Raw genomic sequence first — 25,712 nt, 5'->3', positions numbered from 1 at the left:
CTACTTGGTACATATAGGAGTTTAAAGTTTCAAATATAATTAGGGCCTACATAACAATAATAATGTAAAGGATCAACAATAAAAAAATAGTGGGTTTCTATGGGGCACAACATTAAAAATATGAGGTCTACACTAGTATTATAGGGACCTAACATCATTATGGGATAATATGGACACAAAGTTGAAGAGGCCTACAACATTCCATCCTCAGACAAGTAGGCAAACAAAAGTTGTCAAATGGAATTTGGTGCAACTTTTGAGGGGTTATAATTAGAAGCATCCAAAGACCTGGGAAGAAAATATAGTATATATACAACACTCTCAAAATATAGCAAACCACACTTCTACTAGTAAGTCCCTATTTGAAACTTGTTTTGGATATTTGTCGCCTTCACCTTTGGATATTGCATATGGGCAGCAAGGAGGAGTGAGGGAGGATTTTACAAGGGATGCCTTGAGGGATACAAAATTTGTTGAGAAGAACAAACATATCCATATATAGGTATAGGAGACACTGCAAAAGTCATAGGAAAAATACAAGGCTAGGAATGATCAACACAGAACAAAAAAGTTGTTCATGGTGGGAGACTGAGTATGGCTACAGTTGAAAACAGAGAAGCTACAGGGTCCTAGTAAGAAAATAAAGGTTTTTTGGTATGGTCCCTTCAAGATACTGGAAAAGGTGGGTGATAATTCCTATTGACTCAGTCTACCACCATACATGCACATTTACTCAATTGTGAATGTAGAGAACTTGAAACTATATCATCCTTCCATGCTAGATCGGGAAGAGGAACAAGTCATGCCTATTATGGAGGATTTGGCACTAGATGCTTAGGCACAGTTACAGAAGATAAAATTTTGCAGAATAGGTCTAGAACTATGATACAAGGGAAAAATTACCTTTATAAAATTGAGTTGAAAGGACAATGTCCAGGCCAAGCTAAATGGTACACCCAAGAGAAGGTGGAGGAAAAATTTCCTCACCTCATTCAGTATAAGCTTTTGGGGACCAAAAGCCTCCCAAAATGGGGAGGTGTGATCTGGATTGGATCATTATATTGTTTTTCATCCATCTCTATGCTTTTAGAGTGGAAAAAGTGGAGGAATCAACTCACAAGATCATTTTTACCAGTGTGACTCGGTTTGGCAAATTGGGGTATGAAACCTTTCAGGAGCATTTTGAGGCATCAAATGATGTTTTTTGGGGGTAAAAAATTATTGCTTCTAATCTGCACTTCTTTCATATTCTAAGCACATAGACCTTTCCATCAGTGCAAGAATCGCATCAATCAAAGTTCATATGTAAAAGTTATTCCATTCAAAAGTTGACCTTTCTATTTTTACCACCATAAATTGAGAGGATGACACGTCAGCCTCCATTATCCATGGAAAAGTGGATGGCCATGTGATTATGATGAAGAAGACTCTAGAAGATTCCATATTGTAACTTTTGTTAAGAGTTGAGATAGTCAAACCTAACCACTAGTAGGCTATCGGGTTGTGTTATAACCGAACCACTACGAGGAAAAGGAGTTCCATTCTTTTTTAGTGCATTTGTTCCATGTATGAGAAAAAATATCTGGGAGGCATAAGAGATAGAGAAAATGGATAGGATTTTTGCACTATAGTATCCCATTGTACATAGGCTATACTTATTTGTACTCACAACCATTTTATATTCAGAGAAAGGGAGCAGAGCGACCTCACCTTTTAGCTAGGCTTTCTCTCAAAAGTGTTTCCCATATCATATCTTGTGTCAAATCATGGTTTGTGGTTTTTTATTTTGATGTTCTCTATTTTCTACATAATTTCAATTTGCATGCATACGCAATTAACTGTAATCTATATATCCAAAAATCTAAAGAGAAATAAAACCTAAATAGTTTAGATTTTCATATTTTAAAATATAGTTTTATCAAATATGTTGTAATGAACTCTCTAGTGGAATATCCATGCAAATTTATGAATCAATAATTGTATCCTTTATCTCCTATATATATACTAAAAATACCTATACTTATGATCATCAAATATTTTATTGTTCATTATAATTATTGGAAAAGGAAGTTTCAGTAACATACTCCTTCTAGGGTTGAGGTAATCATGTTTATAACATACATATAACATATACCTAGTCATGCATATACTTCAGTTATATACATGTTTAGATACTAAATACATGATAATCTTGTCTTTTGACTTTTCTATGGCCTTCTTTGGATGATTTTCACTAACATTTGTTATGATAAGCTTGTCTTTTGACTCTGCTCTGGCCTTCTTTGGATAATTTTCACTAGTATTTTTTTTCCTTTCTTCTTTGTAAATCACAGGAGACCTTGCTGGAAGCCTTTCAAAATAGTCACAATGACCACGTGTTTCATTATTATCCACTTCACCTTGACTAATATTTTTAATGGGGAAGAAAGGAGATAAATTATATTTATGGAAAAGTATACCATAAGAGAGAACACTACCCAAAAAATTATCATAAATAGAACCCTTCCCATCATAGCTAGGATTCCTTTTTGAGAAATTCATAACACAAAATGTTCAATTGGTTGGATACTGAATTAATGATATCCTAACAGTAAATAGGATTTACATAATGCATAAAATCATAAACAGTGGCATCCCACATAGTAAGTAATGCTCTTACACCATCCAAAGCAATCTTCTTATCTTCATCACCTTCTAACTTCAATCTCCTCTTTCACTTACAAGGAAAAAAGAGAAATCAGTGTATATTGTGTTGTAAGAAGCCAATATATTAGACTTTGAATGGAATTCAAAAATACTAGATGCTCAATAAATAATAACATTAGAGTGAAAGCAGGAAGCAACTACTAAGCTTTGAACAACATAGGAAAAGACGACACTGCATCTTCTTCCAAATAAAGAATATACAAAGAGGGGTGATGATGATCTCTTTTGGGCATTTGTTCATATTGAAAATCAATATTTTAAGAATTAAGTATTTTGTCAACAGATTCTTACCTACTTGATAATGTGGAGAAGATAAGGCAACGAGCTTTTCTTTCCAAGACCTTGGATGAAAGTAATGACTTACTAAGTCGGATTACTCGAGGTTGTAAGCTTCATGGGATGGTTGATGGCTCATTATGTGTAGTACAAAGTGGTTTTTAATAGGTAGAACTTGGTTGATTTAATTGGAAAAACATTATTGTTGTAAGACCTCTATAAGACATTCCGATCACTCAACTTCAGATGAAATTTTCATGCATCTCAAATACTAGAATGTACTAATCTGAGAAATCATAGCTAAAAATTGGTATGAGACAACCATACAGAACCAGAGTTGTCACAAGGTACAAAAATGATGTTAAAGTTAGTTTAACATGATTAAAATAAACATTTGCATCATTTGGTCTTAAGTCCCACCAATCTGGTATGTCATCCCAAGTTTGACACCAAAGGATTTTGAACTAACCAATGTAATCAAAACCATCATATTGAAGAGGAAAGAGATATTTTGACCCATTTACTATATTTTCTATCTTGAGACAGCGAATTTTGATGAAAAGACAGATTTAAAGTTAAATCAAGCATTGAACTGACAAACTAATTACATAACAAAGAAATTTTCCAGTGTTTTAAGGTATTTATCAAAATGTGAGATCCCAATCCCAAATATGTGCACATTTGTTGGCCTTTGTCATCTCTAATAGATTCTTCTTAGAGACTTAAAACTCTGAAACACATAATATATCTATGGTCTTATAATTTTTTAGTGGATGTGATACAAAAGTGATTTACAACACGATTTTCCCACCATCAATCGTTTTACTCTGTTTTGACAAGGTTACCATTCTATGCATGAGCTTTGACAATTTGACTATTCATCTCCTTATATTGTGGCTGATGCACACAATTGTAGCAACGTTTTCAGATCAGGATGAGATAGAGTTTGACTTTTAATGACTATCCACAAAGTTCTAATCTATGACATGCACTATTGAATTGAATGGGTCAACTTCTCATGTCAGATTTAAAAAGGACAGTTTAGTCCTTTATCAACTATCCTGCAACAGTATATAAATAATTTCTTATGCACAATTTCATGATCAAATAAAACAAATGTGGACTTCAATAGTACTTTCTAGATTTTGGGTCACTTTTAGAAGAGAATCACCAAAGGAAGAGGAACACACTACTTCCTCTATTAGACTCATCTCATGTAGTCTAAACTTTTTGAACATTTTACTAACATAGTTGGAGGTGAGAACGAATGGATTGGACCATTGGATTGAAGGGAAATGATCAAGGAAACATTAAAAAACTAAATAAATTATGTAAAGAAGAATTCTACCCTAGCTCTACTAAGATCTAGTAACCTTCAAGTGTCTATGGTTAAGATACATTGCCTAGGGTTAAGATTCATTGTCACATTTATCTTTGTGATGAAATCATGATTATTCAAAAGCATCACATTTAGTTTCATTCCATTAATTTATAGCAATATTGAAGAACAAAACAACTCATATTATTTTCCTAGAATGTTAAAGTGGAACAGCATGTGCCAGAAATTAGAAAATCATAGCAATACATTATAATAATGAAATTTGTAACCACAAGAATTCCACCCAGTCTTTAGTAACAATTCCATAATTCTTAATGACAATTACAAAATAATTAGTGGCAATTCTTATAGTAGCAACATATTAAAAAAATGTTGGTATCGGTAGTTTTAAGTCATACACTGTGATGAAACAATAGGTGACAACAGTTTGCTTAATTTTGGTATTCATTCATTGATCATATTAATACAATGAGACTATTTAATATTGGTGAATAACTTTACAGTAGGAATGGCATATTGTTATCTAAGTGAGAAAGCCAAATGTAATCATAGTAGCTTATTCAGTATAAATCTCTTTCCTTTTCACTGTGTATGTACAGTCACACAGTCATTAAAGAGAATGAAGGCTAGAATAAATGTAAGGGAAACCCAAGTCAATGAAGCTACTGCAAGGTAAATACCCAATAAATACCATTTTGTCATGATGGTTTATTATCCAGCATGCAAATGTACAACTAGTTATTATTGCAACAGTGCATAATTGTACAGTTTCATAATCCTTTAGATCACACAAGACTCACATGCAATACTGACATAATTAACTTTGTTTTAAGGTGTCTAACCCTGAGTAATCCAAATTGGAATTGGAATAAGGTCCCTAGTTCTCCTCCCAAACATTGTCAATCTGCCAACAAAGCAGTTGTCTTCCCCTATCTTTAGACATGAACATGGATTCTAGAGGCCTTTTCCACCTCCACCTTGCCTATAGATGTATGCTTACACCGGGATTCCAAAGGAAATCCTCCTCCACCCATCAGCTATTGAAGGGATTCCATAGATGAAATTTCTCCACCCTCCCCTGATTCAAGGATTCCAAAGATTTTCCCCACCTTTCAAGGATTCTAGAGAATTTCTCCACCCATAAATTTATAGCTTTAGTACCTCCACCCTATGTTGGGAATCTAGAGGACACCAAAACTGATTATTCAATAAGGGAAAATGGTGTAGGCCTCCACTCAAAGGCCTCAACCATTAGATACCTTAGGGGCTCCAGAGGATAATCCTCTACCCTCGATTCAATTAAGAACCCTAGAGATCCAAATTGTATCCTTACCTAATAGAAGGCAAAGGATTCGAAGGTCTTTTTCAATGTTAAGAGATATGGCAACTATCTCAAATAAACACACATTTCTCCTGCGAGAAACAACTAGCCAACTAAATCACTGTAATTTTCTGCCCTAGGAATTAATTCCAATCTATCAATAGAAAACTAGGGCATGTAATAAATCATTCATTAACAATAATAAAATACCATTCCACACATAGATAATTTAGGAATTCCATTATCTATTTTCATAATGTGTATAAGCAGCTCGAACATTGTCAAAATCATAAATAACAACAAACATGACGCGAAGAATAGGGTTTCATGAATCAGTTAAAGCACCTTTAAAATTTTAATGAGTTTGTAAGGGTTAAATCAAGTGGGTTAACTCACCTTCGCATTGCGACCTTTTATCCCATGCAAATTTGTCTGTAACCTCTGTGTCTTGAACACTTTTCTTCTCTCCTGCCTCTGATACCCGTCGATATATTAATCGATTGCTTCTTTCCTTTTACGTACCCACTACATCCTTTTCTGGTTTTGGTGTGCATGTAGTTAGGGCCTTGTAGTTAGTTATGGTTTTAGATTTTTAGTTAGGGTATGGCCTGACCAAAACAAATTGCCCCACCTATTTTGTTTATTATTCATCAAATGTATATATATGATATATATGTATATATTTTAACACTTGTATTTATATTATATTGCATATGTTTGATATATATATATATATATATATATATATAGATATAATTCACCTTCACCATAATATTAGTACATTACAACCCTCCCCCCCCCCCCCCCCCCCCCCCCCCCCCCCGGCGCAAAAAAGGGAACACCGCCCTTGGTGTTTGATGTTGTTCTAGTTATTATGTATGCAATTCATTGCTATATCATTTCATAGATATTGCTTCCTAACTTATGGTGATGGCTCTAATTTCTAATGGCAAGTCCTTTTTTGCATTAACCTAGCTTTGTCTGCTTGATTATGACTATGGTGGAGTTAGTTTGTTTGTAAAAACTTGTTTCTAGTATCCATATAGTGGACATGATTAAATAACAACCAACTCCCATAATTTGGAGAGAATACACCATAGACTTTACACTTATTACATTAACAATATGAATTTTGAACGAAAGGTTAACAAGAATCATTAACAAATTATCTTTCCTCACTCCAACAGTCTCGTTCTTATCCAAAATATCAATGCAACCATATTTGAACTCCTTTATAGGTGGGATTTGTAATGATTGTCAAACATAATTGCTGATATATTTCATATTTTTATGTGGTATATGTGTCACATACCCAATGGTCTTCGTTGGGCTCTAGTGCATTTTCTGTGAATTTCTTCCTTCATTACAAATTCCTTGGATATATTTAATTCTAACTGTAATAAAGTCTAGAAATCATATGCCAAACAAATAGTTACAGATAGATCATGAATTTAATTTATACCTTATAAGTCATCTATCCTTGCAGTGAACTTGGAATTTTTCCAAAATTCCTACTGCAAACTATTAGAGCCTAAATCTACCTCAAGCTGAAAAGGTAGGATCCAGGGCCAACATCAAACCACGCTCATCCTGGTAGCTAGCCCTACCAGGTCAAGGGAGGGCTCTCTCCGGGTCAATCTCAGCAAATAATGATCAATGAGGGCTTGAGATGGCTGAAATATCTACTGATCTTAGGCTAGGTATATGTGCAAGAGAGTTTGATTGAATAAAATGATGATTTTTTGGCTCAGATGGAAAGGTAGATTTTTGGTGCGGGGATTGAGGCTCGGTCCTACAAAGATCTCAATGGGGCAAGGTAGGCAATTGTTTTTGGCACTTAAAATTGAATGAGATGGAAGGAATAGACAGGTGAGGTGTTAAACAGGGCAAGAGCCACCATGGATGCTCCCCAAACAGCTGAAAACATCAAGAAACTAAAGCAAACTTCAAGTAGAGCACTACAATTTCAATGGATTCTACTTACAGTCTTGTTTGTTTAGTTCAGAAGAAACAAGATAGAGAATGGCATACATAATACATAAGAAAATTCACAATTACAAAGAGAAGCATTGTACCAAGACAAATTGCCACATGGATCCCAAAGAGTGCTGCAAATACTGGTCTCAATTCCTTAGCCAAAATGAAAATATGAGTGTACAATGAAGTTCTTTTCTTTCTCAAGAGTCCAACCATGCTAATGACTGAAAAACAACATAATATAGACAAACATAGCTCATCCTTGCCTCTATTGGTAGAGCACACATGTTTAGGAGCTGTTTCAACTAATTCCAAACTGAGAATTGGAAATTAGGCAACATAACAGCATGCCTCTAGAAACAAGAGAACTGATTCAATCAGTTTCAAACAACCTTTAAACTGATGAATCTACTCTACAAGTGAAAATATAACATATTTACATCATGATCCATCAAATTACATCACAAATTTTCCATTAGGAAAGTAAAAAATTCAAACTAGGCAATGCTGGGCAAAAAACAGAGCAAAACTTGGTCAAACTGGCAATTTTCCCTCTATGCGTCGCGCTTGATTTCTCTATGCATATCCCCTATTTGGAGCCACTTTTGAAGGCCTTCCCGGTGTCCAAATTTGCTCCAAGTGTGCTTGTTGGAAAGGTATTCCTATCTAATTTCCAACCCAAGTGGAATTTTTCAATTTGGCCTCCATTTTCCCTTCCAAAAGTCAGTTCTCCCAAAACTACTTCCTGTGTGTCAAAATAAGGGCAGTAAGGTCATTTTTTGAGTGTTTTTGACCTTTTTGAGGGCTCAAAACCTATCCAAATTTCTTGGCCATTGGTAGGCAAGCATATTTTCCATGCCAAATCCAAAACTGCTGAGTTTTTGTCATTTGGACGCTCCCATCAAAAGCGAGCGCCAGGTGGCGCGGCGCGTAGGGCAGAAAATTCAGTGTTTTAGTCTAAAAATTTCAAAAATGCAAAAAGTGTCCCAAATTTTTTGAAATTTCTTCTCCATCAAGTGCTGTGATGGGAAAAAGAAGCCTCAGCCAAGATCTGAAGTTTATCTTGCGCTTTTTGCCTCCTCGATATCTTCTTCAACTTTGCCTTCAAGCTCCTGATTCTAGCTTGGCACACCTTGTTTCTCACTAAGTAATGATGGGCCATGTGCCTCAACATAGTTTTCACGTTGTTGGCCTTCTCTAGCATCCTTTCCCAAGTGCAAGTTTGTCCTCTCAAGCCAATATTCACGATCAGCTTGAATTTCTTGCTCAAGTGTGGTCAATTTGATTTTCCTCCTCTTGGCAACTAGCCGGTTTTGCCTTCATGTTTTTTAGCGCCATAGATGAGTGGGACTAATGAGGGGAGGGTTTGATGCTAGCTCTAGGGTTTTAGGCAATGAAAGGGTTTAGGGGATGATATTTAGGGTTTGGGATGGCAATTAGGATTTGGGGATTTGTAGTTAGGATTTGGAAAAATGGGATTTGGGGATAGGGATGAATGATTTTTAGGGATATGGGAGTTAGGGAATGGGTGAATAAGCTGGGAAAATAAATGGAGAAGTGGAAAAGTGAGGGTGTGGTAGAATGAGCTTGGCAGAAAAATGACAAATGGCAAACCCTAGGTAAATGGCTTTTTGAGAAATGGCAAGAAAATAGGGTTTGATTTTCCTTTACACAACCACCATAAATTCTAAAGAAAAACTCCTTCACTTGCAAGGGAAAGAGCTTGAATTACTTGCACATTTGAAGATTTGAGAAATTTTGGAAACTTGAGAGAGTTTGGGATAAAATTGGGCTTGGCAGCTCTACGTACCGCACCTCCTTTGTGCGCCGCACCAGTGCAAATTAACACTGAGGAGAGTAGCTCTATGCGCCGCGCAGCTTGTATGCGCCGCACCACTCACCCAGTGCGTAGCGCTTTTTTCAAGAGACTTTTGGAGGCCTTCCTAGTGTCCCAATTGGGCACAGGATAGCTCGTTGGAAAGGTTATTGAGTCCAATTTCCAACCCAACTATAATTTTTCCATTTTGAGTTCATTTGACCTATCAAAAATCAAATCTCCCAAGACTGGTCAAAATGTGCAAAGTGAGGATGCCTAAAGGAAGAGTGTTGTTGCAGTCAACTTTTGAAGGTCTTCCTCAACTCAAAATTGAGCTCATGATAGCTCATTGGAAACCTATTTGTGTCTAGTTATCATTGGAATCATCAAGAAAGTCATTTGGCCAACCAAGCCAGGAGAAAACTTGATTTTCCCAAGGTCACTTTAGAGGTGCATCAATTCTCCCGAGGCAACTGTATTTTTAACATTTCTCTAAAACCATGACACCTGTGTAAAAAGTGAAGGAGTTTTTTCTTCCTTGGACTATTTTGGATAAAAACCTCTCTCATTTTTCATAAATTCATATTTTATTGCTCAAAAACATTATTTGAGTAAAACCTACCCTGATGTGTGGAACAGGGGATTTGTCGAAATGAAGTGAAATGAAGGGGATAAGGGGCTTTTAAATTCTTGAGAAAATTTTGGGAAGTAGGGAGGGATGCTAGGAAGTAGGGGAAGTGGAATTTCAAAGATTGAGTGAGGGGAAGGGGTCCAAAAGGGAAAAACATGGTCCTAGTCTAGAAAATTGTCAAGTTGTAGCAAGAAACTAGGGTTTGTGCAAAAAGTGAGGAATTTGGGGGACATCAGTGATGGAAAGTGTTTAATAAGGTACTTTAAGGATAGGGGAAGGTTTATGAACATCAGGATACAAGTTTTGCTGATGATTTGACCATCCAAGACCTAGGAGAGGGAAATGAACCTTACCTATGCGCAACTGAAGCATGAACAAGGTATAAAATGACCCAGTGGAACTTGACATGATGATGACAACCCTCTGAATGATCGTACACTCAGCTGAGTGGTGACATGGACCGACATTTGGACAACTTTGAAAGGAGTAAAAGTAAACCCTAGACCTAATACCTAGTGACCAAATTTTGCTTGAAGACTCACTGAAATGACAAAATTTGACCTTGACACCTTAAAATCACTTTGTAAGAGCATGTTTGATCACTGGAGGAAGGCTGCAAAGACTGAAATTAACACAAACCAAGTTAGGTTAGCTCAATAATCCAAGTTATGATAAATCATTCTCATAATTTAAAATTTAGAATAGCACTATAGCCTTTATACTTATTGTGATTTGATGACTTCTTCTTTATATGCACATGGGGTCGATTTCGTATACCGGAAAGCACCTAGATGATAGCATGTCAATCTATGACCAAAGTGTGGATCCAATTGTACTCCAAGGCTCCAGTTACCCTCTAGACAAACTGCCCAGATATCCACCCCCCAATCATGTTGGATCATAGTAATGTTGCTCTCAGGCTCCAGGTACCCTCTAGGTTAACCGCCCAAGTACCTACCCCACAGTCATGTTGGATTGGTTTCCAAAACATAAAGGGAATCTAGAGATCCACCTCCACCTTGAATCATCAAGGGACTCTAGAGGTTTATACCTTCACCTAGTGATGATTATATATATAATCCGACTCATGATTATGGGCACTACCAACCCATGTAGTCTCTACCAAACTAGGTAGTCTTCTATCGACAGAAGTATTGGGAGTCTAGAGACTATCCCGCCTCCACCCATAAATAATACTTTATACACGAGCCCAGAAAAGTAACAAACACGTATACATATATGCATGGCGCAATACCACATACACGTAACGTGATGCCACGTACACATTGTACAATACCAGTACATATCACACAGTATGATGTACACACATATACATGTACAATACACACACATATACACATGACTTAACACATTACACATCATAACATCAAAATCCAGAGACCACACAGTCTCTATTTATGTGAACCAGGCTATTATATTGCCTCTTTTGTTTTTCCATGTTCACCATGCAAGAGTCATGTTCAAACTCTTATTTTCATGTCATCTATAAGCAATCATCTTTGCTTGCAAATAATTCCTGACAATATTGTTAGAAAAATGAGATTTTCATGCATGTAATAGCCTCGAGTTAAATTTCCATATAAATAAATAATATATGGACATTATAAAAGCAAAAATCAAACCAAGGTCATGGGACACATATTCCAAGATGAATGGGGGAAAAACATTACATTGGGATCCACTTGTGGTTAATTATTTATTGGCTATGGAAATTGGCATTGGCTAAGAGACAAAAGGAAATAATTGGCAAATTGATTATTACAAGCCAGCAAGGACATGAGGAAAAAATGAAAAAGAAATCAAGGAAAATGAAATAAATTCCACTTCAACAAGTGGGGAAGAGGAAGAGACAAGAAAATAAGAGAAAATTGGACAGAGAAAATTCTAGCATTCTCTTTGGGAGAAAAAGAGAAAAAAAGGAGAGAGAACACTATAGCACGGGGGACATAAGCAAGATACAAGCAAGGAAAGAAAGCAGCACAAGAGAAATTTGAGTGGCAGCTAAGAAGAAGGTTTGAAAAGCAGCTAGCAAGGGCAAAAGAGAACAGAGAAAAGAGTAGCCGACAGGAGGGTTTTTGTAGGTAATAGTGTGCATGTTTGATTATCTTACTGGGATTTGAAAGCATGGTTCATGAATTCGTTTGTTGGCCATTTTTGTTATTATTTGCATAGAGATTTTCCTGGATTGATAGTCATGAACAACCTTTCCTTATGCCATTTCCTGGATAGCCATGTTGTAGTAGGTTCCTTATTTGGTTGAGCTTTGGATGCCAATAGATTTTGGATCCTAGTTGAGGTGGTCTCAGGAAAATCCCAAGGGTTGAGGGTGAAGATGTTTTTCTCTGGGTCAGCCATTTACATGTGGGTTGGGACAGGAAAAATCCTTGTGTATGCTAAAGAAATTTTAAGGCATCTAATCTTGTATTGGTTTTGGTGATTTCTAGAACTTGCCTTAGATGAAATCTTTGTGGCTTGAGGGTGGAGGTGGTTTTCTTCTGGATTCCCTGTATGGTTATGTTTTGGTCTATCCCATGTAATCCCAAATTCAGGCTTGGAATATGGCACGGGGTTGATTGGACTGGAATAAAGAATTAATTCATACCAATCTATGATCAAATGGAATGTGGAAGTCTCTGACTTGGTTGGCACTATGCATATGTTAATATGTGTTATTCTTAAATGAAGATTAATGAGCACAAGTTTTGATTTAATTTGTTGATTATGTGATTGATTTGTCATGGCTCCATTACTAGTTAAGTGTGTGTTACATGCATAATGTATTTCTTATTATATGAAGTGCTCTTGCTATTGATTTGTTTCATGGTTTGACAATATCTTGGATATTTTATATGGATGCTTAATCTAATTTGTGTTTTATTTCAGCTAGTATGAGAGGTCAGTAAGCCTTCTTGATGAACGTATGATGAAACTAATGAAAACAGTGAACAAACTATGCATTCATGATCTACAGGTACCATAGTCACAAAGAGTTTGTATAAATGAATAATATGCATTGGGCGAGCATGAACCACAATAGAGCATAAGAATAGAGCATGAAGACTTATACATATTCCTGACAGATTTCTAAAATAGTCTAGGTAGTTTGCTTGAATGTTGGCCCCAAAATTTTGGAACAAGGTTTGTGTCCATACTGCCATAACTAGGATATCTCAGCCATAGTCGCACTGAGGATGGGTCATATATGCGGTTGGAGGCCTATGGTTGCACTGATAGGAATGTACCTATGCGGATGAGAATTAATCTAGGTGAAGGAGTGGTCTAAGCTCAAGGAAAATGATCACTAGAGAAAGTTAAACTAATAACAGTGTGATCATGTGTCTCTAAGTGTTTGTAGTTAATTTTGGACAAGTGGACCCCATTTCCATAGCTGCATCTTGGAAGTTGGGTCATGCATAGTAATTTTCAACTCATGTTTACCCTAGTAAGCATGTAAAAGTGGGTAGATATGGGGTGGGGTGTTATAGAGTGGTATCGAAGCCAAGTTCACGGCACTGGGCCTCAAGGTAAATGTAGATTGTTATGCAGATCTATATGTTTATCATGCATGCATGTCAGTTATTTTATTTTTATTGTTGTTATATCCATGTACATGATGTTGTTACATTTTTTATGTCATTATCTTGATTCATGCATGAACTGATATGCTCTTAATATTATTATGTATCGCACTAACCTATATTGACCTGTACAGATGCAATAGCCTCACCATAAATAAATTGAGGTAATGATTTTGATTATGTCTTTTATTTGGTTTATCTAACAATGGTATGTTGCAAGAAAATAGAAGGCCAAGAGATGAAGAGCAGAGTGGTTGAGTACAATTCATATGACTCCCCGCATAGGCTAGAAGAGAAATCAGTGGAATGGGAGAAATCAATTAAGCAGCAAGGGAGAGGGAGACTCTCTTGATCTAGCAGACACATTAAGAAGTCTGAGGGAAAATATTAGAAGTTGTAAAGATGATAATGAGTAGTTGATTGAAGCCCAGGAAAGGCTTGAAAAATCTCAAGAAAAACAAGTTGAGGTTAATGCAATTATTCTTCAAAGCCTTTCAGATTTACAGAAACATGGACAATTGGGGACCAATCATGGAGACAGACAAGAAGAAAAGACTAATGGGGAAAATGGAAGTCAGTCTCAGAAAAGATATAGGATGGATAGTGATGATACAGTAAAGAGTGGAAGACCCTTGAGTACACCTAAGAAGAAGGCTAGTATGCATGGATTTTATCTAGCTCTACTTCTAGGAGACAACATCATCATAGGAGGAGTGGGAAGGCCAGAGGAATTCAACAAAGCCAAACCTCCTAATTTTGATGTTGAGATGACCAAATTAGAGGATGTAGAAGCATGGCTACTTTGTGATGTCGATTCTAGAGACAACCTCTGATTGCTGAGAGACCAGTGCCTAGAACATCTATATCTGATGTGTCTTTGGTAGTTCTTCAAAGAATAGAGACATCACTTATAAATTTTCTTACCAAGAGAATTTAGTTGGTTCAATCATCAAAGAAAGACATAATCCATGATTTCTTTGTACATTCATATATACATGATACCCAGCAGCATAAATGATAAATCAAGGGGGCCAAACAGCTCAAGGAATTACAGATCAATTACTTTAGTATAAATACGAAAGTAGAAAGAAAGAGAGGAAGTAACCCATCATGTAGAGCTCGAAACATCGATAATTCCACACTTCTATGGATTTAGAAAGACATGATGAATATGCAAAAGGAATCGATGCAAATATTCACGAAGTGCAATTGAAGATTCGGTTTCCAAACTCAAATGAATCTGTAAGAAAGAAAGAAGCATATCTGGAAGCTACATGACGTGGAATCTGAGAGGAACATGAACAATATGAAATTACAACAGAGAGAAGACATACTATAGTCCTAGAATGAAGGAATCACCATTGATTTTTCATTAATAATCTGAGTAATACATCCTTCAAAGAAGCAGAAACATTACCAAAAATAACATAGAGTTTTCTTTCCAAAATTATGAACCTGTCTTCATTTATCGAGATCATATATATACAAAGACCTTTAAACATAGGTCGTTAATGAAATATTATTTCTTGATTTTTGTCATCATTTCAAAATTCATATCAAAATTATAGCATGCGTGAGAGCACATCCATTCTAATCATAATAAAATGTCTTGCCAAAAACATAGTAAAGCATAGAGTAAAAATAACTGGAAAGTGAAATAAAAAGGCCATAGATGGCACAATAAGAATAATCTTTTAGGAACGACGAGATGATGTTGATGCTTGGTGAGAAGCAGTTGGAACCCGAGGATGAACTATCTAAAGTAGTGGGGGGTTGGAAAATTGTTCACATCACTGCCACATGGCTGGAGGAGGCGGAGGCATAGAGTTGAACTATCTATAATGGAACTTGAGATGGATCACCCCTGCATAATCCAATTTGCGTTGGAAGGTACTTTTAACCATCTCAAGAAGGTGAAATTATTTCTCAATGAAATTCATTATGGTTGTTCCTTTGAGGACCGACATTTTCTCAGGAGCTGCTCCAGTCCTGCTTTTAATCTCAATCATTTTCTAGTTATATAGATCCTGTGTGAACAACTCTCCATTTGGCCCCCACAAGTTAGGTAACCCAGCTTCAAGGAGCTTGTTGAACTTGTCATCAAAAGTTGCCACCTCCTTTTGTAGCCTTGTTAGGCTCTGTTCCACTTTAGCTCTGGATTCTTCCTTTGAAATAACCTTTGAAATTTCCACCATTGCATCCATTCTGTCAGCTATATCTAGTGGCCTTAGCTCCTCAATTGACCTCTTAGTTAGGAAATGAATGTATTTCTTAGCATATTGAGAGTTGGTGATGCTTTCCTATTTTCCATTTAGGAGAGAAGGGGAACATTCGGCACTGAGCTTCTTTTGATCCTGTATCAAGGCTATTTGTTCCCAGCTTTGGTTGATCTTGTAAATGATCTTGTCCCAAACCAACTACCTAGTCTCAATGAGAGCCAGGTTTCCTTTGAGTCAGGTCCTTAGTTCCTTGTTTTCTTGAGTGGCACTCTGTAGATCCCTAGTGAGCTTGTTTGTATTTGCAATCGAAGCTTGGAGCAGCTTCTCTTTCTAAGCTACTTGAGCTCTGGTGGCATCTAAGTCACTCTGAGCCTTCATTAACTCCCCTTTAGATAGTCGCAACTCGGTTAATGCCTGAGTGAGGCGATCAGTGGGGTTTTGAGGGTCTTCAGGCACTACTATCGTGCAAACATGAGAAGCGATTCTACTTTGTAAATCCATTATTGTCATCTCTAAGGCAGTAACTCTGTTCTTTCTCTCGATCAGCTCGTGCATTAAGGCCTCTTTCTCCTTTTCACTCTGGATCAACTCAAGAGTTTGAATGTGCTTGCCCCCAAACATCTTTAGTTGTCATCTTAACTCCAGATTCTCTTTCTGAGTGACCTGTAAGATAGTTTCCATTGCTACCTTATCCTCAGGATCCACCCCCATCTTCATGATCAACTCTTTATATACTTCCTTCTGTTGAAAAATCACACGAGACTTGATCTTCTCCATCTTTACCTTTTCGGAGATTTTCTCTATATAGGTTTGAGCCCAGTCAATGGTCATCTAGTGCTTGTTGATGTCGTTATACAACATATCTCCCACCTGCCTATGTAAATTGACTTTGTCTGCCAAAGGGACACTAGTTAAATCCAAAGATACATCCAAATCCTGGAACTGAGAGCCAGAAGGTAGGGTTTGGATTGAAGGATGTTGCAATCTTATTTTCATCTCCTCTTTCTCTAGGTCCATCACAGCTAGTACCCTGGTGTGGCAAGGAGTTATCTTGGAGGCCATTTCTTGGTGCAACTTTTCTTTTGCTCTCATGTTTCTCACTTGGATGCCCTTCCCTTACGACCAACTTGTTCCTGCAACATAAATTCTTTTTTCAGATTCCGGGACAGCTATCTCAGTCGAGGATGTTGATGAAGCAACTGGTGGTATTTCTAGATTGATATGGAAACCTGGGCTATTAGACACTTGTGTTTCTAGCTGAATACACTATTCTTCCTCCTCCTGTTCTTGTTCCTGTTCAGGCCCTTGACTTCTTTCCCTTTTATGAACATGTCCCTCTTCCATGTCAGTTGTCCCTAAAGTGTCAACAATCCTCTTTTGTGCTTTGTCCGTGTTGACTGGGGATTCAGTCTCCATCTTTGTATTAAGAGGCTAGGAATCAAAGTTAGCTTTCCATTCAACCTTAGGCTTAGGATCATGTACATAAGTTGAGGCTTTAATCTTTTCCCTTCTTCGAGCAAGGATGCCTCGGGGATCGTAATGCCAAATTTGTCCTTTCTCAAACTCCATGGCTTTGAGCAAGGCCTCAACTATTTTGAAGGCGTGTCTGGTACTTATCACAAAAGGACCTACCAGCTGTCCCATTTTAAAAATGTAACCTTTATTTGCTAGTACAAAGTGGATTAGGTCTACACTGAGGATTTGCCTAATGAACTCGAGGGTGAATATCCTCATAGGTAGAAATATTGGTAGATGATATGGAGGGAGTTCACATCTGTAAACCCGAATTTATGTGTGATCCTCATAGAGGTACCTGTCTCCAATGGAAGCTTCCTTGTTGAGTTGGAGGAGCTCTTTTTGCTCTGGGAAGATTCTAGGAGGTGGGACCCCATGGATGATTTGGTAAGAAATGGCCATAAAAGACAAAATGAAATGAGAGTACCCACCCAAACCAGGTCTCTTCCTCACTGAGATATTCCAGTCAAAGACTAAATTTCGCTCTTTATTAGGGGCAAACACATCTAGGTGAAGACATTGAAACTCTTTGATGTGGGCATAGAGGAACAAGTAGAACAACAATGAGTAGTAGTGGAAATAAGAGGAGACCCTGAAATAGATGAATTAGAAGCAAATGGAAGCTAAAAGATATTCTGAGATATTAAGTTGACACCTAGATTACTTCATTTTATGTAAATATCCTAAAGCAACCTTGTTTATTTTTAGGGCAGTGTCTTCACCCATTAGAAAAGCAATTGTGGCTAAAACAGGCTAAACAAATGCCCTAAAGAAAGTCAATGGAAATCGAATATCTGAGGGCAGGGTTTTGACCTCTGGGGCGAGGATTTGCCCCAATAATGATTGCTTCTCTCCAGTTGGGAGTGTTGCGAAATGACCAGCTAGGGTGGCATCAGTGAATGTGTACATAACGGAGGATTCAGGGAAATTCAGATCTCTTTGGATTAAGAGAGGGGTTATCTCAAGGATTACAACCGCTGAAGTAGAAACGAAGCGATTCCTCTCCTTTTGATAAGAGTCAGCTAGCCAAGTTACAAACTCAGGGAGGTGATGAACTGGAGGAGCAATTTGGTAGTACAGCCCATAATTCACAACCCTAAAAGGGTCCTCATTCCTCACATGGTCGGCGAACATTTCATAGCGGAGGTCTACGAGTGGAAAGGGACAGACAGGGTTGGTTATTTGGGTCTCGATGTCCGTTAAAGGCCTACACCAGTGCTTTTGACCTCATGGGTGTTGGGGGTTGCAGACGCCACATGCTTCATCCCACTAAATAAAACAAAAGTAACAAACAATGAGGTCAGGGTGTCAAGTTACCAAGATCCCATGAGGAGGATTGAAAACGACTTGAGAAGGCGTCCTTGATCTTTGGGTGTGTGCAGAGAGATGAATCATGCGTTGCGGTACAAGCGAGAGGTTCTTTGACAGGGACTGAAAGATCATTGTCAGGTGATAGTTTTAGGGTTTAGTGGATTTATGAAAAGGACAGGGATAAATGCCCCGGTGGAAAAGGAGGAACTCAGGTATGGGAAGACACGTGATGGTCAAGGATTTTCCTGGGGTGATAGAGGATGGGCTCATGCAGAGGGATGAGTTATCCATGACCTTACCAATTACCTTTTACCTTTTAACCTGATACCTTCAGCATCGTCAAGCCAATGGGAGAAGACCGCATGTCGGGTGGTCCCCACCCTGTTACGGTGGGATACATTATGGATTAAAGGCCTTCTTCGTTGGGTGTTGGAATGGATCGTGGTCGTCGGATGAGCGCTGACATTTCAACCCTGATGGTGTTCTCCTTCGTTAACCCTATCGCATGTATGCTGCTAGAGTCGAGGCTATGTGTCAATGGATTTGGATGGAGGGTGACCCGAGCTCTAAGTTGCATGGTTTATAAGCATGGATCAAACCTTTGGAACATTAGCCCGAATACTTTAAAATCATTTAATTTAATTGCAAATATCCCTCTCCTGTGGACCCGATATACATAGTATTTTGAGATTGATCATTAGGGAACAGGTTTCTTTCACCACCTTATAGGTTTACATATAATCTCTTTCCTCAGAAGGAACTTTTGGGTGAGATGGAGATAACACTTGGAATGATAATAAAAAATGAGACTTCATGATTACGCAGAGAATATGAAAGTTAAGATAGCTACTTTCAGTCTCAAAGGAAAAGCAGACATCTGATGGGAAGATGTCAAGCATGTCAAAGGAATCAGGGAAGAGAAGCTGACTTGGGAAGATTTTGAAAGAATATTCAGAAAGAAGTAACTATCTAAGAGTTATTATGATGGAAAGGTCAAGCAATTCTATGAGCTTAGGATGGGTTCCATGTTATATGAAGAATATACAACTATATTTCTAGAGCTACTGAGATATGTGCCATATCTCAAGGATGAGAAAGCAAAGATCCAAAGGTTCATGAGTGTATTACCATTATCATTCAAAGATAAAATTGAGTTTTATGAGCCTCAGTCAATGTAGAAAGTTATTAGGAATTTGAAGCATTATTATGAATAGTTAAAGTGTAAGTCTGAGGTCAAGCGTGACTGGAAGGGTAGCGAGAAGACTAAAGGAAAATGGATCAAGAAGAGAGGAAGATCTTAGGTTGCAGGTGAGAAGGAAAATATGCCTCCTCATAATAAGTCCAATGCAGCTGTGTTGCAGGCAAGAACACCCTAAGGTCTTGGGTTGAAAACCCCAATAGAGCAGAGGGAAAACAGAAGTAAGAAATGATCAGAAAAACAATCTAAATGCTTATTCTAATGAACTGGGAAGAAGTGTCCTTACTCGGAGGTCCTACGTTTGAGTATATCCCGTAGGGTGAAAACCCTCTACTTCTCCTGATGCCTTTAAAACCTGTATTATTGAAACAAATCCTATACAACAGTAGAAACATAAAGCATATTCATGATACATATGTTAGATCATATAAATTAATGAACAATTATGTATCAATATAAGATTCATAAACAAATCACAATATCGATCAATGCATAAACATGTTTTAACATCAGGAACAGAACAGGGTTTCTTTATTGATGTAAGCTACAAGAAAGATGGAAAACTACAACCTGAGTGTTCCTCCAGCTCCAAGCAGATTCGTCCTCTGGATCCATCCTTTCCCGACCTCAACAATCTTCCTCCATCATCATACACAAGGATATCTCAAGAAGGATGAAGGATATCTCAAAAGAGGAAGCAAGTGTTTCCTAAAGCTTTGGGGAGTGCAGGAGGCACAGGGTTTTCGTGAAACTCGATCGGGGATAAATCAACTATAATATCAATATCTCATTTCTTCTCCCCTAAGGCCTTCCCATGGAGGTTTATTTATACTTCTCCAAATTATTTTTTTCAGTTGGGAAACAATTGGGCCCGAGGTCTTCACCGACTGTTGTGGTACATTTCAACGTAATGGGAATAAATGATATGACATCTACCATGTGAGAAATCGTTTGATTACCAATCATTGATGTATACCATTAACAAGCGCGGGACTACTCGCTGATAATGATGGTGAGAGCCAAGGTACCCAGGACAATCTCACATAAATGAGTTGTAGTTGAACACTTGGAAGAATCTATCAATCAGGAGACAATGATGTTTTCCCACTATCAATAGTGAAGGAATCTGCCACTGATGACTGCAAACCCTAAGGTACTTCCAAATGGACTCTAGATCTCTTTCCCAAAGCAATGATTTGAAGTCGATGGGAAAATATCTGCTAGAAAGGAAGGAATTAAGGCATCCTTCATCAATCTAGCGTGAGTGTAACCTATAGGCCAATAATGTGGAAGGAATCGGACGAATAAAGATGTAGTAACCCAACCGAAGCACGTTTCCGGCATACACAAGATGTAGCTAGCGCACAATAGAAACCCTCTGAACCAACCAATAATGAAATTTGACACAGAGGCGAGGAATCCACCAATAGGGTCAAATGGAAACCAAGGCACTACACGAATCCCAATGTGTGATAATGAAAGCTAATGTCAAACTCAATGGAAACCACTCAGTCAAAGACCCATGATATTAATCAATGTTGAGCATAAGGTGACCTATCAATAATGGAAATAGGGCCAGGGTGCAACTCTAGATCTGCGCTCAGAGAAATTTGTCGTAGTCAATAAGGGCAAGACCCGCCAGCAAGAAGTCAATGGAGACCTTCTCAAACAAGAATGAGTAAAGGACCAACATAGCTGATGTGATATTGAACAAGACACAGACAACTAGGATGGCCAACTAAAAAATACGTCAGGGGACACCACAAAGAGGCTGACTCAGGTTTACTTCCCTTGAACAAAAGCATGACTCAATTGTGACTACATGGCAACATATGACAATTTTGTATAAGTTTTTCATGTAGGAGGCATGAGAAAACTCTCCATATGATTGGAAGAGATAACCAATCGGAGGAATACTGACTCAATAATAAGGTTAAGACTCTCCTAAGTCCAACTAAAGCCCACCCTAATGGAGGAAAGACATATATTTTGAGTGCTTTGTTCAATGGCGACACAATTGACTCGAGCTGCCATCAAATATGGAAATAATGTCTCGTTCCCACTCTTTTTTGGGATATATAATTTTTTTGTCTTTTTCATATTTATGAAGCCTGAAAAGGAATAAAAGAATTCTAGAGTACAGTGGAAAGAACGAGAGACGAAAAAGCAGATACTCTAGTTCCTAGGAGGGGAATATTCCTATGCTCAATGCAAGGTGGTGAAACTGGTCAATGACACTCAAAGGAATGTTCTTTCCACGGGTAAAATGGTGTGTCAAGTCGCAGAGGCTAAGTGATTGAAACGTTTATTTTGCAGAAGACATGGCCAAAAAGTGGCTTAAACACAAGTCCAAGTGAAACCGGCTCAAGGCCAAAAGGTGCAAATAGTCAATATGCAATGCAGCAATACAACTCAACACAAAGGTGCCTCTAAGGTATAAAGCCAGAAAATATCGAAGAAGAAGGATAATGAGGCTTCATCGCAAAATTCATGGTGGGACTAAAGAGGAATCATGAGCCTAAGAACACAAGTTCAGCATGGGTGTCAAGTGACAACAATGTACTATCTAGGGCGCCCATGATAAGGTAGGCTCTACCACACAAGTTACGACACTTCTAAGCAATGAGAAGGTTCTACATCATATCTTGGTGGGGTCAATCCTAAGGCCAAAATGGGAAATGAAACTAATAAATGCACAATGCAGGTGAAATACGTAACCTATATTCCAGTTTCGAGAACCAATACCTGTCAGAACGGATCAACCATAAAAATGTCCAAAGGAGAAATATTCCAAGTTCTGCACACATAATTAGGAATATTAGACAAGAAGTTAATACATCCCATATATAAACTTCAGATAAAAGTTGGTGTTATAGAATACAAGACTTGAAAATGTGTACCTTATATGTACAATATGGTACAAGGAACCACACAGCCTTGTGGCTTATGCATAATAGTTCTTCAGGACAAGCCCCTCATGGGGCTTAGGCTAAGGACTTCTTTGGTAGTTAAAATTCATGGCTTCAAAAAGTTCCTCCTGTGAAGGCAAATCAAATTCCAAGAAATCACGAGAACTACAAGGATCAAAAGAGGGAATTAAGGGATCCCATGTCCCCATAGGAGGAATCACTCGGTCAACTGTTCGGACCAAGTCCCAAGAAGGAAAATAATAGTTCAAAGGATCCTTCTTAGAAGCAATTGAACATTGAGGATTCAATGCCACATAGTTCACCATGGTGGGGTAGAGTCTACTTGAACACTTGGAACAAACCAAGGGGTATTTTGTAGTAAATTCGAATTAGGGTGGTGATTATCAGATGCAAGTTGATCAATAGTGACAATATTTCCATTATGAGGAAAACACATCACTCGAAAGAGTGAAGACACCACAACATTCATAGCATAGACATAATCACGCCCAAGTAGCATATTAAAGTCTAAAGGGCGATCAACCACCATCATATCGATAAAAACAATCTTCCCACCTAAAGTAATAGGCAATTGAGGAAGAACACCCATAGATTCACCAGGTCTTCTATCATAGGCTAACAACTGATTATCAGATGCCAAAAACTTTGGAGAACCCAAAGCTTTCCAAGTCAAGGAGGATATAATACTTGTAGAGGATCCTTTATCCACCATACATCGATAGCCTTTTTGGAATTTAACTCTAACCTTTATTTTGAAAGGTGTCGCAGAAGGAAGACGAGGCTTGACAAGATTATCCCAATCAAAGGAGACATTCCTAGAACTTGGAGGGGGAACATTCAAAAAAACCAGAATGCCCCCTATACCAGAAGACTCTGTACTAGAAATCAAACATACTCTATTTTTAGGCACTTCACCCCCCAAAAGAGGAGTGTAATCAGCCAAAGATTGCACTGGCTCAACCACATTATCAACCAATGGTTGATGAGACTATTGAGAAACCATATCAGATTTAGGAGTAGAAGAACCTTTAGACTCGAACCATATCCTTTGTACCTTTGGAATACCAGGGCATAAATGAGTAATATGGTCTCCCTTGCATATCTTACAAGGAAACTTAGGTTTAAAACTTCTACGCTTAGGTTTCTGATCAACATTCATTTTTTCCAACATGACTAGCAGTGGTTTGCAGAGAGTCCCCAACATGACTTGCAGAGGTTAGCGACTCTTTCCCAAGAGAGATAGGACTTGTGCCCCCAGCCCTACTCACAGAAGAAGATGAGTCAATAGAAATATGACTCTTAGAGGTAGGTGACCCATTACTAGTATGACTTGCAGTGACTAGACTTATGCCCCCAGCGTGACTTGTAGCAGCTGAAAGCTCATCTCCAACATGACTCGCAAAGGTTGGTGATGTATTGCTAGTATGACTTGCAGTGACTAAACTTATGCCCCTAGTGTGATGTGCAGCAACTGAAAGGTCATCTCCAACATGACTCGCAGAGGTTGGTGATGTATTTCTAGTATGACTTCCACTGGCTATACTTATTCCCCCAGCGTGACTTGCAGCGGCTAAAATCTCATCTCCAACATGACTAGCAGAGGTTGATGATGAATTTCTAGTATGAATTGCAGTGACTAGACTTATGCCTCAACATGACTTGCAGCGGTTGAAGGCTCATCTCCAACATGACTAGCAGAGGTTGGTGATGCTTTGGTAGTATGACTTGCAATGACTAAACTTATGCCCCTAGCATGACTTGCAGTGGTCGAAGGCTCATCTCCAACATGACTATCAAAGGTTGGTGATGCTTTGCTAGTATGACTTGTAGTGACTAGACTTATGCCCCCAGCATGACTTGCAGTGGCTGAAGGCTCATCTCCAACATGACTACCAAAGTTTGACGATGAATTGCTAGTATGACTTGCAGTGACTAGACTTATGCCTCCAGCATGACTTGCAGTGGCTAAAGGCTCATCTCCAACATGACTTGCAGAGGTTGGTGATGAATGTATAAAACTATTCTTCTTCTTCGTCTTCCTCTTTCTCCTCTTTTTAGATCTCTTATTACAAGAGGGAGGAGGAAGAGGAATCCCATATTTCTCTTTGAAAGAAGATGAACAATTAACACCCATTTGATGCCCTTGAAATAAAGCATTCATCTGAGAAGCTTCAAGAACATCAGGAATATTTGGAGTGGACCACAGCCAAACTGGTAGTCCAACATTCAATCTAGGAATATTGAAAGTGGCCATCAAGGGGATACCAACGTTTCCAAAGAAAGGAAAACCACAAGGATCCCCTTTTGGAAGGGTGCCTTGGTTGGTCTCCACAGGAATATGGGCCATACCAGACTTATTCACAGATCCTTCCCTTACGGGAATGTACAAATGACTTTCCAAGGAAGAGAGATGCACAATAAAAACCTTTGCCCTTAAGGAGGCAACTCCACAACTTTCAAAAGAAATATCAAAAGCCTTTCAATATCGGTGAAGTGGTAGGTCAGTCACTTAGAATCTAAAGTCCAAAAGTGACAAGACAAATCCACCTAAAGCCAACTAAACAAAAAGAGCAAAGAGCACTTGACTATAAAGTCCCTAAAGATGCAACCAATCAAGCAACTTCCAAGTATTTTCGCTCCGGGTGATGAGGACCGGACACCAAAATATAAGAAAGTGAAGTAAGGGACCTTCCAAAGATATTTTGGGATAATAACAGCCCAAGCCTACCAGCGAAGGTAACAGAAACAGTTACACTGACCTCCAGAAAAAAGCCTTTGTTGGTGCAAGCACCCAAGCTTCGCAAGGGTACCCTCTAGAAGTACTGATGAACGTGATGCAACGTCTGCCTCAGGTGCCATGGGATTCCCCTCTGA

This window comes from Pinus tabuliformis, chromosome 3_2 (assembly GCF_031772625.1).
Source record: "Pinus tabuliformis cultivar Carrire ecotype Pingquan chromosome 3_2, CPIR1, whole genome shotgun sequence".
In the NCBI taxonomy this organism is placed as follows: Eukaryota; Viridiplantae; Streptophyta; class Pinopsida; order Pinales; family Pinaceae; genus Pinus; species Pinus tabuliformis.
This window is presented reverse-complemented; position numbering follows the sequence as displayed.